This window comes from Mastomys coucha, unplaced genomic scaffold (assembly GCF_008632895.1).
Source record: "Mastomys coucha isolate ucsf_1 unplaced genomic scaffold, UCSF_Mcou_1 pScaffold3, whole genome shotgun sequence".
Taxonomy (NCBI): Eukaryota; Metazoa; Chordata; class Mammalia; order Rodentia; family Muridae; genus Mastomys; species Mastomys coucha.
Window position 1 is genome coordinate 21,211,597 of NW_022196909.1, and position 14,497 is coordinate 21,226,093.

General features: G+C 37.0%; 1 non-coding gene across 1 annotated transcript; it reads left to right on the top strand.

Moving 5' to 3' along the window:
- Positions 1–1,425: 1,425 nt before the first annotated feature.
- Positions 1,426–1,618, top strand: LOC116075610. The gene has a single exon (XR_004112643.1). It is a non-coding gene; the product is annotated as a U2 spliceosomal RNA (small nuclear RNA).
- Positions 1,619–14,497: the final 12,879 nt, after the last annotated feature.

Sequence of the window (14,497 nt, forward strand, 5' to 3'; positions counted from 1 at the left end):
CTCCCTCCTTCTCTTTCTTTCTTCCTTCCTCCCTCCCTTCCTCCTCTTTCTTTCTTTCTTTCTTTCTTTCTTTCTTTCTTCTTTTTTGGGCGAGTACATTGATTATTCTTGAAGACTTTCACAAAACATTTCATTTTGCATCATTTCTCACTTCTTTATGTGTAAGCCCAGCTTGTCATACTAATCTTTGTATTACTCATTTTGCCTCATGCATTACTCTCTGCTGTATTTCTTGATCTTATTCATAAAATCTACAGTCAGAACATATTTAAGATATGTTTCAGCCTGGATCCTCTTTCCATTTTGAGAGATTTTGATACCTTGTCTATCAATCAAGCTATTCTCTTTTTACATTAACATTTTTCTTGTTGCTTTAGTGGCATATGATAGCATTCTATTCCCCAGCTTCCACCATGTTTCCAAAAGCCACTATTGAAGGGTGCTTTGTCCAGTGCATGTGGCATTCAGTTCTTCATTGGCTTTTTATATCGTCTCCATGTGCTCTTGTATTTTTCTAATGTATTATTAGCCTTAAGTACTCTAATATACTGCAAATTTCTAATTAGATTCTGCTACATGATCACTATAATGGTTAAAATGCAAACAAGAAATGTGGCAATAGTAAGTGTTATCAAAAATAGGACAGTTGAGACATTTTTCTGTTTGGGTGCTGTATATTGGGCAAAAGCACACAACATACCTGTGAGTTACAACTTTATCCCTGTGGTTAGAACTCCAGTACACTGCTGATCAGAGACTCAAAATATTACGATCACTGTGAGAAACACTAAGACATTGCCTGTGAGATGGATTAGATACTTACTGTATTCCCACCCTTCCAAATTTTAGAGAATTCATTCACGAGAAAGCATCAAAAATGTATAACAAGAGCTATAATGTCTTTGCTTGTAATAGTCAAAATTGGGATAACTCAAATCTTCAGTTGGAGGATGGATGTACAAACTACAGTCTATCCGTAAATGGAACAGTTCTCAGACACACTGAGAAACCGACTAGAGAAGCATGTAGCAATGTGTTGATATCTAAGACAGTAATCATGTTAAGTGAAAGCTAGTTTGAAATAACTATGTATTAGATGATTGATTTATAAGACTCATTAAAAATGGAACACACCAGAGCAGAATCAAATCAGTGTTGTCTGGTAACAGGAGCAGAAGGAGAAATCAAACAGAAGCATGAATAGACTTCATGGGGATAGGGCATAGATTTGTTTTGCTTCTTTTGGATGAAGGTTATACAATTGTACACATTTTAAGGATAGATAACACTGATAAGAGAATTGTACCCTTAAAATGTAAATTGTATATGCTATATCAACAAGCAAGACTAAAGGAATTAAATAGTCTATAGTTTATGCAGTTCTATAAGGCTAACAGTGATGGCATGGTACAGAATCCACATGCCATTGCTTCTTGGCCTTTTGGCTAAGATGAAGCATAGTACCTGTTCTTATCAATTTAATAACACACACATCCTATCTTCTCAGTTTTTCATTTACTAAGTTGTCTTGAAGCAAAACATTTGAAGCAGGCAACTAATGAGATTTAGCTTTCTCCTGAATGGGGTGCTAATAACATTCATATTTAGGAGACAATATTTATTAAGGGGCTGTTAAGGCAGCAGTACGTAAATTTCTTCTTTGTTGAGGCTTCTGGTCAATAGCCTGAAGGGAATGTTCTTTGCTGTGTTGTGCTGTGTTTTAGGATTATGATTACAGCCCACATGATTCTCGGGTTTAACCATAAAGTGGACACGTTGTATTCCAGGTTCTATTTTCCATGGTAATGGTGTACCTCTGTCATGGTAAGACTCAGAAGTTCCAGATTAAGTAACTTTCATGGTTATTTTTGCACGATTTTGGAGTACTTCACAACTTTCCAAAACTGTATTTCTTAATAGTGTACCAATATAATAGTGAATTTGGTCTTAGATTGTTTTGTCATTGAACAATTTGTAATCTACAAGGTTTGATGAAATAGTGAGACTAATCATCTTGGTTCCCATAAGTGAGAAGGGCCGTATGCAAAACTGTGAGTTATCAATCTACCCAACACATACAGTCCCATGCTGTTAGTTCCCAGTACTGCAAAGTGTATAGACTCACAGTCTGGATCTACTGTTTACACAATGAATGTGTTGATTGGTAGCAGTCCTGCAAAGCATACCAGGGAAAGATAAGATAAGATCTAGGTTGCAATACCTTTTCCAATATTTTTTTAAATATGGTTGGCAGTATTGAAGTATACCTTTGTCAAGGATCTCAATCATACTGGGTGAATGGTTTTCCAACTTTAGTAGCCTTCATGTTAAATAGTTATATATACATTAGATCTACATACAAATAAGACCATACTGTAAGCACAGGTCCTAAGACCTAGATATATGGATCCTGTGGTGGCTAAATTCATCAGTAAATACTATGTTCTCACATATGAAATGATTTCTGAGGATAGAGGTAGGAATTTCAGGCAAAGTCAGAGACCATGAATCCAGACCACTCTGATGTCAAATACCAGCAAGGCACCATCACCTTGACTTTGTATTCAGAGGCGTACTTTAAATTTATTTTGCAATCATAGCTATGTGCAATTAAGGCATGATTTCTGTCACTAATGACAGCAACTTCCTGTTTTTGTTTCTTTCTTAATTAAGCCATTCTTTCAGGAACTAAAGGTAAAGAACAGATATCTCTGCTGAAAGACCAATAGCCAATATTCAGCTTTCAACATTTCCTTTCTTCCAATAGGATGATGAAAATGATGGATTTATACCTTTAGAAATGAGTTCTGTCCTGGAAGAATATGCTATCTCCAAATGCTCCCAGTGTCTATGCGCTTATTATCACTAGCTCTGGCCATTCACTCTTTTCTCCTTTCTTGTTTTTTACAGCATGTTGTAGAATTGGTCCTCTGAGGCAAGTGTTAGATGAAAACACACAGGAGAAGGGATTTGGGGAGGCTCACACACTAGACAGAAATGTCAGCCAAGCCTCTGCTCCTCTCTCGGTTGGCATACTCTCTGGTGCGCTTCATTTCACTGGCTTATTTTTCTCTGCTGTATTTGTGGTTATATCTAGTAGATGTTAGTTTGCCTTTTGATTTTGTTCTCACTCCCAGCATTTAGAGATGGTGCTGTCTTCTTTTTTTTCTCATCCAATAATTAGTTTAAAAATAATCTCCCACTTCATGTCTTGCAGTTATCTTTGCACATCTTGCCTCTCTTTTCACTTCAGACATTTTGAACTCAGCAGGAGAAAACTAAATACCTGCTTTCGGTGTCATTGTAACACTGCGGACAGTGGTGATTACTCTCCAGGTTAGATAAAAACTGAAGGTTCCAGTGAGCTATTCTCAGTAGCTGGGCGCAAATAGAATCATATGCTGTTTCAGGTCTGGCCTCAGGCGGCTGGAGTCACTGAAGGTCATTTAGCTGAAGGAGAAGCCTCTCTGGGGTCTCACTGTGCCAGGCATTCAATTAAGATTTTCTGGATCTGTACGTCGCACAGGCAAGCTTTGTATTCCTTCTCTGTGAAGCAGAACACATAACTGGAAGCTGGTCCACGTTGAAGAATTTGGTATTTCTAAACAAAGATCACATTGGTCTTCTAGACTAAAGGTTCAGAACCAGACAATTGATTGGACAAGGCACCAAATACATAGTTTCATGAACATTTGCAGGGAGGGGAGAGACAGAAAGCAGTTAGCCATTTCTTGTTTGATTTAGATCCTTCTGGAGCATCAGACTCTCCATTCAAAGTGACATAAAATCTAAAGTGACTATCTTTGATGTTTTCGATATATATATTTCTACCTGCCTTAGACCACAAATATATATATATGACTATATATATATATATATATATATATATCCTGATTTTTTTCTTGTTGCTGAGAATGTTCTTAAAAAAGACTTTCTAGAGTCACATAGAATATATTACATTCTCACTTTCTAGAAAACATTACTAAAGTGATCAAAAGAGCTAAGTGGGACAGTAGAGAGGGATTCAGATTGTGTTCTTAAGAAAACAATTGCTTGGGCTGGAGAGATGGCTCAGCCGTTAAAGGCTAGGCTCACAACCAAAAATATAAGAAAACAATTGCTCAGCAGAAATTTTCAGGGTGGCAAAAAGGAAAAAAAAATTCTCACCTGAAAATTGATGTTTTTGGATGTATTGTATTATTTAGGGGGATTCTATAAAGGTCTGAGGACCTCTCGATACATAAGGAAAGCTGATACACAAAACATAAATGCATGTGCTTTTGCCACTGTTTACCACATACGTGCCACAGTTTTCTTAGTCTAATTCAGGTTTAACACACCCAATACCTCAAACATGATCCTTTCTTTGTGGTGAAAACAGACTTTTCTTCCAAGCTTTTGAATTCCTGCTATCGGTAATCACCCTACCAGGCTTCTAATCAACTATAAGTACTTACCTATTGAACAACCTTTTTCCGATGCTAACACTTATTCTCCCTAGCCTTGGGTAACCATCATTCTAGTCTCAAATTCCTGGAGGTCAACTCTTTAGTGTTCACACATGAATGACATAACCTGGTATGTGTCTTTCTGTACTCGTTCCCCCGGTAAGGTCTGATCATTTATTTGATGCTCTTAAAGACTGATTTTTGACTGGACTCAGACTCAGCAAGGACAGATTGCATCTCTTCCTCGTGTTTTGCTTTTTCTATCTTCATTCTCTTGGCCAAATGTTTATATATTGCAAAGCCTCCACCCTATTTTGCATAGTGTGTTTCCTTATTCTTCTTAGTAATGTGTCAGTATTTGTATTGTAGGATGTAGTAAATGGTATTAAAAATTCTCAGCATGGGATTTCTACCTGCATTAGACCAGATAAAGCACACGCACAGCCTTTATATTTTTAAATATGCCTTAGGCTGAGCATATTTAAAATATATGGAACAATAGCTGGGCATCTCCCTACTCCTCCATGTTGTTATAATCTGCTTTCCCAGTGATAACCCTGAATCATCATTATTTACTTTGCTTCATCTGGGCTGATTCTTATCCCATGGTAGCTCTCTCCCTCCTTCATGATCTTCTATTTCAAGGCTGCCTCTCTCCTCCCCTCTCCTCCTTCCTCTAAGCCCACCCAAACTCAACCCCACCTATTTCTCTTCTCCCCAGCTATTGGTTCTTGTCATCTTTACTATCATCCAGAATTAACTTAACAGCAGGGCCTCAGGGGCTATGTGCAGACTCCAGGTTTTGCCCACACTTACCATTAAAATAGACAGTAAAGGACAAAACGTTAACAGGAGAACATCCGTAGGGACAAGATGGTGAATCCTTTTTTTGCCTTGATCCTGGACTGCTTACTTTCTTTATTAGAAGGGTTTCTTCTTACATATTGGCAGATATTATCTTCTTTAGATAGATTGAAAAGTTTTCAGATTCTGCTACTTCTTTTAAACCCCAACCACCAAGATGCTGTGTGTGTGTGTGTGTGTGTGTGTGTGTGTGTGTGTGTGTGTAATCAGTCCAGGAATAGGAATGTCTCCAATCTGTCTGTGTGCCTTTTTCTCTTACAATAACAAAGTTGAGAATACTCAATTGGCATCCACAGTGTATCAGGGAACTGACTTGTGCTTCCTCTCATCAGTTCCCCTTGATCTAGAACAAAAATGACTCTTACTCAATAGGAGTCACTCCCTCCTTTGGGTCACAGGAAAACCTTGCTGTTCCTAGCACTGATTTGGACATTTCACCCAGAACATAAGCAGCTACTTCTGGGATTATGAACGTCTCCTACAAAGTGTGATAGTTTTCATATATCAGGCACTTGAAATAATTTCTGACAACTAGTGGCTGGGAAGTAGATATTCAGTTTCATCTTAAAGTAGGCGATAGCCTCTGAGATGCCAGGATAAAGTTTTATCTGGCTTTTCACTTAAAGCAATCTCCAGTTCCATCTATATTGCCCTACGTGGCATGGCTCCATTCTTTTTAAAGATTAAATGGTATTCTATTTCATCTATGTACCACATTTTTTTATCCATTGGGTAGCTGACAGACCTTTGAGCTGTTTTGATTTTCTTTCCATTTTCAGTTGTGTTACAATGAGTATGAGAAGGCAAACAACAATTTGATATACTTATTTCAAGTTCCTTGGTGTGTAAGCAGTAGAAGGATTCCTGGATCGCATGGTAGTTCTATTTCTAACACTTGGAAGAGCCTTTAGTCTGTTTCCATAATCATTGTAGTAATTTACATTCCTAAGAATAGGGTGCCAGAGTTTCCTTTCTACATACTTGCCAGTTTTTATCTTTTTATTAATAGCGACACTTACTGAGGCAAGGTGTTAGCTCCTTGTGGTCTTGCTGTGTGTTTCCTGTGACTAGTGATGTTACACATTTTCATATATGCCCATTGGCTATTATGGTGTTTTCTCTTTGAGAAATGTCTCCTTAGGTCTTTGTTCTATTTCCAACCAGACTTTATTGTTATTATTATTGTGGGTTGAGTTTGGGGATTTGTTATGTATTCTTTACCAGGTAATGTTTACCAGCATTACAAAATGAGGAGTTTACAAATACGTTTTCATTCCCTGTGAGTTGTTTCTTTATCAGTCACTAATTTCCTGAAGAGATGCCTTTTAGTTTGATTAAGCTTTGGGTATTTTCAGTTGTCTTTGGGAAGCTTCAGGTTTCTTGTTAATAAAAAACTTCATCTCTTCTAGTGTCCTGACACTTCCTCTATTTTCTTTTACTTCCTGGTTTTAAACATTGTTAATATATTTTGAGTTCTTTTTATAACTGGTAAGAAATAGGAGACTGGTTTTGTTGTCTGTGTGAACCCTTTCCCTACCCACATTTTTAAAAATAATCATACAGTCTGTATACTTAGCATCTTCATCTAAATCAGCTGATTATAGAACTGTAGATGTGCTTTTAGTTGCTCTATTCAATTCCTTTTGTCTATGTATCTGTATTTGTTTGTTTTACCTATTTCATGTTTTGTTGCAACTTTGATGTATTTTTTCCAAAAGGAGCAAAGGAAGGAGGCATTATTCCATATGTCTCAATATTCATATATATATATATGTGTGTGTGGGTGTGTGTGTGTAGGATTATGTATTCTTCATTCTTTTTGGAAAGATTGCTATAATTAGTAGCTAGTGAACTTCCTTTTTCTCCCTTTTTTTCTTTTCTATACACATTTTAGGATATTGTTGCTTTCATATTCTGTGAATAACACCATTAGTGTTTTGATAGGAAGTACATTGAATCTGTAATTACTTTGGATAGTGTCAACCGTTAAATATGTTGATTCTTCCAGAACTTGAACACAGGATATCATTATGCTTGCAGAGGTGTGTCTTTAACTTGCTTCATTGGTGGTCTTTTTTTTTTTTTAACTCACACCATGGTCTTTGTGCTAGCTAACCTCCCTCCCACTCATGCACCACCATCATGAAGGACAGTTTTGGTGGTGGACATTTGGGGAGCCCCAAATGTCTATGGCGCTTGGCTTTTATAGTAAGCAGCAAGCAGGGAGTGTATGTGTCAGCATCTAATTTGAAAGATACTGCGGCCTCCAACATAACTGGCAGGGAGTCATATCATAAATTTAACTTTTGCTCTCCTCTGCATTGGTGGTCATTAGGCAAGGTGTGGGCTTGTAACCTGGGGTTGGGAGAATAACCTGGAGATGCTGTTCTTGTTGGGTGTATAAACTGGAGATTCTGGTCTTGTTGGGGATTAGCCTAGAGACTGGAGCTAGGCTTGGGTTTTGTTGTGGGGCAACTTGGAAATTAATGCTAAGTACCATCCAGATAGTTTACCTGAGGTCAAACTTAGATCAGGTTCTCTAAAAATAGGGTCTGAATTTAAAAGATTCAGTATCTCCCATGAATCGTAGCATTCATGAAGTCCCTTAGGTTAATCAACCTATGGAAGAATCTTACTCTCTTTGACTACCAGCCTTTGCGATGGAGTATGTAACTTATTAGGTTACAGTTTTGAGCTGCATATGATGGAAATCTGCATGGATGTTCAAAAAGGAATGAAGGGCACACTTAACCACAAGGGGCAATAGGTATCATCCTATAACTATTAGAGTATGCAAGGCAAGTACTGAAAAGGCCAAATGAGTACATGAAGACCAGGAAGGCATTGCTCTAACCATTCAAAGGCAGCCTTTGCAGCATTGAATTTCAGGGATTTAGCATCTTTTAGACAAATCATTAGGTCTATTCAAACCTTTTTAAAAATTCATTTAACACATGTAAGCCTCTGTCTGAATACCAAGGTTCTGAACTATTAACTGGAAGCAAAACAAATGAAGGGTGATAAAATACTATAACAGAAATTCCTTGTACAATGCCAGATATACAATCAATCAAATTACCATCACAGAAAGTTTCATTGAATCTGGACCCATACGATTACTAACAGTGAAGTTTTCATGAGTTACATTAAACAAATATCCAGACATAGAAACATTCACTTGCCCAATCCTCAGTACATGAGACAAGGATACAAAAGTTGTTACAAAACCTGACAAGAGGCATGGAGTTATTTTCAGAGTCTTAGGAGGTGAGTTCCTTTTGACCCAGAATTCTGCAAAGGTTCCCAGGAAGGCTGAAATGCTAGTGAAAGGCTGGGCAATAGGGTATTTATCAAAATCGTCTGATTAGCTGATCCAGGTGAAAGACAGGGAGCAATCGCATTGACTGAACTGGTTAACATTAGCTTTCAGCGAGTCCACAGTTTAGCAGCTCAAAGACAGGTGATCTCTGGATGGGGTCTGTCAGGCAGGTGAAAGTCTGCCGAGACAAATATAGGCTCCAGCCCCCAAGTCCAGGGAACTGGGACAACAACTCTTCATAACTTCCTCCTGCTGACTATGGGCATTGAGATATCTTTGAAGGGAGCAAGGGTAGTCTCTGATGATGTCTGTGTCCCAGCTGGATCTGGCTGAAAGTCCCTTTCTCTCTGGAACCCAGTTGAGTCACTGCGGGAAGGAAAACACCACACAAACTTAGTTTAGAATCAACAGGTAACACAATCGCTGGGAGCAACAACTAGCATCTTAATTTCCAAGGGAAGGAATTGAAACTTTGTCTCAACTATAATGTAAGTTACCTAGAGTTATTTTTAATGATTCAGCTATGTATTATTTGTTGATTCTGTATACTGGGCATATTGGGTACTCTTCAATTTCTTATTTAATGATCACTGACTGAACTGGTGAATTAAACAATAGGCAGGTTCCTATTCAATCTCTAAAGTTCTCTATATTCTGTATTTTGTTATATAAAATAAGTCATTAATTGCTTGACTTAGGACAGAATGTGTAACATGAAAGATAAAGGGTAACTTGTTGGATCTTATATGTATATGTTACTACTATTTAAAGTAAAATCTAGGAGCTCTATTCCTGCTTTGTTCTGGCTTCTGTGAAGCAGTGACCTAACACATAACACATAAGTCAGAAGATACTATTTGCCATCTTGAGTCCTTCGTTAGCATTTTGGAATTTAACATTTAGCTTGGTCTTTATGACAAAACTCTTCTAACTTCCAAAGTGATGTGTTGAATAAAACGTAGACATTACATTTCTGTGTGTCCTTTGCTCCCCATGATTTGCAATGATTAAATAAGTCATCCCCCCTTTTAGGGGTCAATAATACAAAACTCTAAACATTGATATAATAGCTGGGCAAACATGTAATTTCTATGTGTTATACTACAACCTAGGGTCAAAAGCCTAAGAGAGCAAATTCACATAATATGTATGATCATATTTTTATCACTTTGGGCAGTAGGTGGAAAGAGGGACAGGATTTGACTTTTGAAGGAAGGACTAGAACAAAGCTCTGCTGGGGGAAATCAGTCTGTATTGTGTAGTTGATTGCAACTGGAGTCCAAGGCCTATTTGAGAAATATGGTAGGAGGTGGGAAATATATTTAGAAAGATGTTATTTCAGAGTGGTTGCATACTACACTGAATTTTTGTACTTTACTTAATTAAAAATGGGAGCAGTGGTAGAGTTTGAGAAAGTGTAAGCTTGGTAAGTTCAAAAAGTCAGATCAAGATGTATGATACAATAGTGAAAGTTGTACTGGAAAATTACTCCTATTCCTATTCCTATTCCTAGGTTATTGGGAAGTAAATTAAATGAGACAGTGAGGTGGTGAGAGCCATTATCAGGATCTGGACAAACAAGTGATATAGTCATCTGAAACATAAGATGTTCATAAAACTTTGAGTATTCACACACTCAAAGGTGTGAACAGGATGTAAAACTGCAGGAAAAAGGTCACATGGTCCTTTCAAATTATTCATAGCCATGACAAGTTTTTGTGGATAGCTCTGGGGGTATTTGTAATTTGATGCTAATTCCGTTCTCCTGAGAGGGGTTGTGAGCAAGGAATGAGTCAGCACTCAGGTGATTTCCTTAAAACCTTCTTCCCACCTTAATTTGTAAAATAAATGCTAGAACTGGTGATTGGGCTGGGTGGAAAAAGAGAAGGTGGAGTTGAAAGTTGAGAGAGAGAGAGAGAGAGAGAGAGAGAGAGAGAGAGAGAGAGAGAGAGGAGGGGAAAGAGGGGGAATGACAGAGGAGGAGGTGAAAGGTAAATGGAGCAGAAGCATGTGGCCTGGAGAAACCACAAGTTATAAGGGATCTCATAGATGCAGAAGATGGTAGTGTAGTAGTCGATCTGCCCAATCTAGGTACACAGTTTATATTCATATTAACTCAGCTGTGTTTTCATTGCCGGGGCATATTTGGGTTGGAATATTAATGTAATAACAAGTACCACACTTATAATTAGTGGACTGGAACAGAAAGAGACCTAGTGGTTTAAATCTACAAGGAGATAATTCTGTAGAACCGAAATTTAAAGTAGAAGGATGGGGATCTCAGGGAAAACACCCTGAGCTCTTTCATTTTCCTCCTTTATTTCCACGATTCCCATCTGCCTAAGCACAATGGTAAGCCTAAGAGTAAGATATCTGTCAGTACAATTCACTTATGTCATCTCCAGAGCTGACAGGAGAGTGAATGAGAGCTTTCCTGTGTGTTTGGAATTAATGCAAAGACATCAGATGGGAAATCAAGCAGAGAGGGGGGAAATGGACACTTGAAGAATGGGGAGATTTGGCGTAAGACTGAAGAGGTAAGAGCTTCTAACATCATGAGATTGCCTGAAATAATGGAAAAAGACACTATCTGGGAAAAGGGGATCATTTCCAGCAATGCAATGCCTGGAACATGCTACATCTAGAAGTTATGTAAATAAGGAAAACAAGACATAAATAAATTCAGGAAGTGGTGTTGTGAAAACCAGGGGATCCTGCCTTAGGAGTAAAGAAGCCAGAGGCAAACGTAATCTTTATTTAAACTTCAGGCTATATATCCTATTAAAGCACTCTATAAATGTGGTGTAAGCAGCTGATTCCTGTTATGACTGTACTGAATTAGTAGAAACATGAAAAAGAATGAAGATGACAACAATTATAATGAAGGGTAAGAGCCAAAATAGGTAATCATGTCTTTACCATTCTTTTCAGACCATCTTTTCCTGCCTCCGTCCTCTCCCTCTTCCTCTTTTGTTCTCCCTCTGTTAGGTTATATATTTACCTTTATGAAACATCCTTAGTTTTTATTAAGGTAGCACATTGAATAGTTCTTCCTCACCTTTGAGGAAAGTTGCCAAGGTCTTGATCATGGCTACATGTTAAATAACAAGTATGCTTCCTTTTCAAATTAGAAACACTAGACAATAAGCACATTAAACCCATTATTTTTATGGTAGGATTTTATCCATAGTAATTTATTGGATAACTGAAGAAAAGATGGATGGAATGTATCACTGGCTCCTGCAGAGGAGTCAGTCAACTTGGTCTCCAGTGCAGGCCTTAATATATAACACAAACAACTCTTTTACATTACAGCCAAACTTATTTAACTCCTCTAAAAATAATCATGAAATTAAAATTTTCCTTTAAGAAGGTTATTGTATAAGTTAAGTGAATTATGAATATTTTGACTATTTAAATGTTGCGGTCAAATTAAATATCTTCTATTATGTCCTTAGAATAAAATGTCAACATTTTTCTTAATTTTACTGATTTTGACCCATCATATTTCTACATTTTTTATGATACGTCATACATAGTTTCAATTTACAGTGTAGAGATCAATATATTGCCAATTACTTATAATGTGATCATCATAAGTTGTTGTGAAATTAGTGACATCAAAGAGCTTGGTTCAGATGATAAATCAGAGTTCTGTGCAAATATTGCATGATGGTGCACTACAACCAGTGCCCTTCTCAAACAGAACATGAAAAGTCTCACTCTTTGTTTTAGTTAGGGTTTCCATTGCTATGAAGGGACACCATGATCAAGACAACTCTTAGAAAGGCAAACATTTAGTTGGGACTGGCTTACAGTTTTAGAGGTTCAGACCATTATCATCATCATGGGAAATATGAATGGCATCGTGCAGGCAGATTTGGTGCTGGAGGAGCCAAGAGTTCTACATCTTGATCCTAAGGCAGCCAGAAAGGAGACTGTCATCTACAAGCAACCAAGAAAAGAGTGTTTTTTCTGCACTGAGAAGACCTTGAACAGAGGACCTCAAAGCCCACCCCCAGAAGTGATGAACTTTCTCCAACAAGACCACACCCATTCCAACAAGGCCACACCTCCTCATAGTGCTGCTTTCCCTGGGACAACATATTCAAACCACCATGTTCTTCATTTTTATTGTTTTTGAAATTGGAGCTGGGAAATCTAGTGTATTCTTAAATAGGTGGTATCATTTATCTTAGCACCTTCACAAACACAAGCAACACCTCCCTTAACAAGCTTTTGTCCTACTGATAAAGGAACATCATCTGTCTACTATGTGACAATTAATCGTAGTTTTATATGATTTTAAACACAGTGAATGGATATTTGACTGTTTTAAAAAGTTTACCATTCAACCAATACACAGATCATATCATTTTTTCCTTTCTTGTTTTTCTTTTTAAATCACATTTATTTGTATAAACTTATTTCAGTTCTGGGTAGTCCTGCATATCACTGCCCTTAGACAACTTGTAATATACTGTATATAATTAACAGGCACTCACAATTACAGGGTTAAAAAAAAATGAATGTGTTTTATATTTCCATGGCACAGTAAGAAAGTGATACAGAGAAAATGCAAGTGATTTGCTTGACAGGGAAATAAATGTGACATTAATAATGGTATGGAGAGACCCAGTGTTTAAATGAGAAAGCCATTGATCTAAAATATACTTATCAGTTATTAGTATGTGGTTAGCATACTATCTTCTATCATTACAGAAGGAGGGAAATCTATATTCTTGATCTTGTTTATATCAATAAGTATATTAACACTAATGTGGTTATAATGTTGAAAAGCTTGCAGTTTTCTAAATTTATGAAGTTACACATTTGAAGACTGTTTCTTTGTGTGAATACACAAAGAATTTTGAAAAAAAAAAAGTGAGACAAGGCCTCAGTATATTTCCAGGCAAGCCTGGAACTTGCTGGGCTCCCAGGTCCTCTGACTTTGGCTTCCTGAGGCTGAGAATCTCAGAATGCATTTTTATACTTAGCTCTACCGTTACGGATGGAGACATTTACAAACTCATTCCCTGCTATTTCTTTTCTTAGACATATTCCACTATCTTGAAAGAAGCTTCTTCAAAAGGAGAGTAAAATGATTCCTGTGGATTGATAAAAATAAAACAAAAATTGGCATTACATTTGCAATCTTGTCTCTCATGGTATTTGATGGAAACACCAGGAACGGAATGAAAGCAAAAATTTCCAGTCAGTGATGATGATATGTGACTAAAAGATGAAAATTTATGTAAAATGTCTTGTTTTTTTATAATGTAGATACTAAATTTTCTTTTTTTTTTCTTTTTTCTTTTTTCTTTTTGGATTTTAGAGACACGGTTTCTCTGTATACCTCTGGCTGTCCTGGAACTTACTCTGTAGACCAGACTGGCCTCGAACTCAGAAATCTTCCTGCTTCTGCCTCCCAAGTGCTGGGATTAAAGGCTTGTGCCACCACCACCCGGCTAATACTAAATTTTCATGACAAAGAAATGTATTAACTTTGAAGAATATTAATGTACATGTCATGAAATTGATTAAGTGATACTCATTTTATAATTTCATAGGTCATCCACATACCTTATATCTGTGGTTGGCTAATTTATTTCCTTAACAAACAAAATTCATTTTGAAAGAATTGGTGTTAGAATATTTTATCTTTAAAGTCATTGTAGTATTAAACAAAGGCATGGCCGCTGGGAGGTTATTTGAAATCCAGACAAAAGAAGAAACTAATCCTAAAATAAATATAAAAATAAATGTAAGGCAAGCATAGTTAATTTATGGATAGGTCAATATCTTTTTCTGAAAATGTTAAGCTTATATACACAAATAAATTGAATTAAAATAGGATTAGGCTTTT